Raw genomic sequence first — 4,358 nt, 5'->3', positions numbered from 1 at the left:
AGATGTTAGCTCAGGGCTGATCTTCCTCAAAAAAAAAAAGAAAGAAAATATATTTATCCTCTATGTTTTATGCTTCCTTTCTATCACTGACCAATCAGTGTAAGTATGTCACTAATTCATATGGCACTTGACTAAGGGTGAATATCAATTTTCTTCATCAGGACTCTAGGCAGTCTTCATATAATAATTGAATGGATTTGTTGTAAGTGCTGAGAGCTATTTGCTTTCCTTGGACTTGAATGTTGCTTTAAATTGACTCTAATATTTTATTGTAATCTAAACCAAAAAAAATCAAGCCTATATTACCATATATATGAAGGAGGATTAATCTTTCCCTTAACAATTGAGATATTTATTATAAGATGCCCTCATAGACAGAGGTATCTGATTTGGAAACTTTGTAACATATCGATCTTTTCTTTTGTCCCTTCTATCATCAAGTTTGCTTGAATTATTTATATGTATTTCCCCTTTTATACTATTTGTGTCTGAATCAAATTCTAAATTTAGTCACCAAAATATTGAGAGAACAAATTTTAGCTGCTTTTGTGAAGGTAAAACTGAGCAACAATTTCATATTGGTTCAATGAAAATATTTAAAATGGTTGTATGGTTTTAAATTTAAAACGATAAATTAATGTCACCTTTTTTTCTGGGTAATATTTGGATACGTAATGACAACCAACATTGTTTTATATATTCACAAATATAATATTGTTTTCTCCACATTGTCATTTAGTTGATATTTAACTGTACTAGAACAATCGTAGCTAAGTAGCAGAAAAGTTATATTGGCCATGATTGGAATCAGTGATGAATAATTCATTTTCAGAGAATAAATCTTCATGTTTCTTTTCTATCTAGTCAAAGGATGGCTAAATTTTTCTGAAACCAGAGACAGAATCTCCGTATTTTTTATTCTGAGGAAATGGAGACACATATTCTTTAAGTGCTCTGATCATTGCTTTAAAATAATAGGTGACAAAATCAAAACGATAATTTGAGACTTCAACCCTACAGGTCTTGACACTTCATTAAATACAGATATAAAGTTTCATGTTCTTTCCTTTTCTAATTTTAGCATTCAAATTACCTTTGGTAACTTCTATAGCTGCTATAGAGCATGATTTTTATTAGTGCTATTCAATCTTTATTAACTCATGTGCTTCTTAAGTAAATTAATTTAAAAATCTCTATAGCTGTTAGGATTTTAAAAATAACATTGTAAATTTAATTGAAAAAAAGACAAATCTAATATCCAATGCCTATCATATCTATCTCATGTTCATAATAATTAGATTCAAAAAATATGAAGCATCAGATTTCATGTTTTTTCTTTTATCCCTGAACTAATTTTTAAATTCCCTTACTGGCCAGAATTTTGTCCCTTAATAATCATAGAAGCACATTACTTTGCAACAAAAATATCTGTAAATTTACGTTTGTTTCCTTTGTTAATAAAGTTCTAAGTGATTTTTTTCTACAATGGATTATCATTATAACGATCATTATCTTACTCCTATTCAGTAACTTAAATATGCTACAAATTTTATGAAATTTTCAAAGATAAACTATAAAATGTCACCAGAAATGCATCTCTTAATGATATTGATTGGCACGAATTTTGTTTTTATTTTTTAACTTCAATTAGTAAAAATATCCATGGATGAATATTTTTATTGCCTTAATAATATAGATGTCAGCATACTTAAATGTTATCACGTTACAAAAAGAAGAATAGGAACACAATTGCATTTTTTTTTGTAGTAGGGATGTCATTCTAGTTTTTAACATTACATACATATTAAGTCAAAAACCTCTTGAGCCCTTATCATTAATAATTATTTTCATAATTTGCTAAACATAATTATATGCATTTGATTCATTGTTTAAGGTGCATCTGGTAATCTTCTAGCTTTAAAATGAAAGCAGTCATTGGAGAAATTAACTTTCTTAGTTTCTTAGAAGTTTTTAAAATGACTTTGATGGGGCTGTCCCGGTGGCATATTGGTTAAGTTCGTATGCTCCACTTCAGTGGCCCAGTGTTCACCAGTTCAGATGCTGGGTACAGGCCTAGCACTGCTCATCAAGCCATGCTGTGGTGGCATCTTACATAGAAAAACTAGAAGGACTTACAATTAGGATATACAACTATGTACTGGGACTTTGGGGAGAAAAAAGAAAAAACAACAAAAAAAGAGAAAAAGAAGATTGGCAACAAATGTTAGCTTAAGGCCAATCTTCCTCACCAAAAAAAGAAAGAAAGCTCTTTGGTATCATTTATTAAATGACAATTTTTAAAATGTGTTACAATTTCACTTAGTTGAATCTTTTCTTTTCTTTTTTTTTCTTTTTGGCTGAGGAAGATTCACCCTGAGCTAACATGCACTGCCAATCTTCCCCTTTTTGTATGTGAGCCCCCACTGTAGCATGACCACTGACAGAGTAGTGGTGTACGTCTGCACCTGGAAACTGAACCGAGGCCAACGACGTGAAGCATGTTAAACTTAGTCACTAGGCTACCATGACTGATCCTCACTTAGTTGAATCTTTCTTAAACCAATGTTATCAATATTCTGGCTTAAGTATAAGAGGTAGCAAGCTAGAAAGAGATTTGCTCCCAATACTACAGCACAAAAAGCTAGATATTCTGCAAGCTTTAAACATTTTTGGAACCCACTGAATAGCTGGGGTCACCAGGTGACCAACTAACACCAGCACAGAGTTACCAGTGATAGCATTCCATTGTTAGGGGTGGGGGATGGATAAGGGGAGAGATCTTCTCTGGAGTACCTGTGCAAAGGGAAGACTTAAAGTTTAAAGTGGATTAGACATTGAAAATACATTATAAGCCATCTTCTATCCTAATATAAGGTAACATTAGAGGAAATTGAAGCTTGTGGTGCCCTGAGGTGGCCATAGTGTTGACAAAACTAAAGCCCAGCTCAACTCCTACACTTAATGTTAAGCAAAAGAAGTGAGTGAATTTCCAGGCAAAAATAGCATTTACTTCGGTCTCTGTTGTTCTACAAATGGTATCCTTTCTTAAGCAAAAATTATATGATGATACAAATGATAAGAACACAGCCCACTACAAAAATACAAAGATATTAACAGAATTAGATTCAGATATGACCTAGAGATTAGAAACAGCAGACCAGCAATCTAAAGTAAATATGATTCCTAGGGGCTCCAGTGGAAAAGATAGACAACATGAATGAATAGATTTGGAATTTCAGCAGAGTCATAGAAACTATTAAAATGAATCAAATGAAATGCTAGAAAAAATTTTAAAATAACAGAGATAAAGGATATTTTAGCACAACAGTAGCTTCAACAGAGATGAGAAAAGAATTAGTGAAATTAAAGATAGAACAAGAGGAAACACCAAAAGTTACAGAGACACACACAAAAAAGAGTGAAGAAAACACCTAGCAGCTGGGTAACAATGTCAAGTAGTATAAATAACTATAATTTGAACCTCAGAAAAAAGGAGGAGGTCATGTCAAAGGGAATATGTGTAGAGATAATGGCAAAGAATTTTCTGAAAGACATCAAATCCAGATCCAAGAAGCTCAGAGAACACAAAGCAGAAAGAAAATACATGCACAACACAACACAGAAGTAAAGAAAGTAAAAGAGAAAATATTGAATGCAAGAACCATTACATAGTGTGCAGGGCTTTTCAGCATCTGGACTATTGACATTTTGCAATTTTTGTTGTGGGGCACAATCCTGTTCACTGTAGATTGTTTAGCAGTAGCTGTGACCTCGACATACTAGATGCCAGCAATACTCCCTTGCAGTTATGATAATCAATGATATTCCAGGCATTGTCAAATGTCCCCTGTGTATTTGTTTGAGGAGGAGGGTGGCATTGGGTACAAAAGCAAATCTATCTTGGATTATCTAAAGGAAAAAAGGTAAGCACTACAGCAGATTTCCTGCCAGAAAATGTGAAAGTCAGAAAAAATGGGCAGCAAATTGAAAATGTCAAAAGGAAAACAACAAATAATCAGTTACTCCAGAATGATATACACATGAAAATATCTTGCAAATTTTTTCAAAAGTGAAGGACGAAAAAACTTTTTTGAGACTAAACAAAACTGAAAGAATTACCCATAGGCATGTACTATGAGAAATATTAAAATGCATCATTTGGGGAGAAGGAAAATAGTAGCAGACAGAAAATTAAAGCTACCCAAAGAAATGAACACTGGTAATTTTATAAAGAATAAGTGGATCTTTTTTCATATTTTAATTGTTCTAAAAGACATCAAACTGTCTGAAGGAAAAAAGAATAGCAATGAAATGGTACTTATAGGTTCTGTCAGAGTATAATACATAATAATATCATG

The sequence above is a fragment of the Equus quagga genome, unplaced genomic scaffold (assembly GCF_021613505.1).
Source record: "Equus quagga isolate Etosha38 unplaced genomic scaffold, UCLA_HA_Equagga_1.0 HiC_scaffold_6219_RagTag, whole genome shotgun sequence".
NCBI lineage: Eukaryota > Metazoa > Chordata > Mammalia > Perissodactyla > Equidae > Equus > Equus quagga.
Note: the sequence above shows the minus strand (reverse complement) of the source record.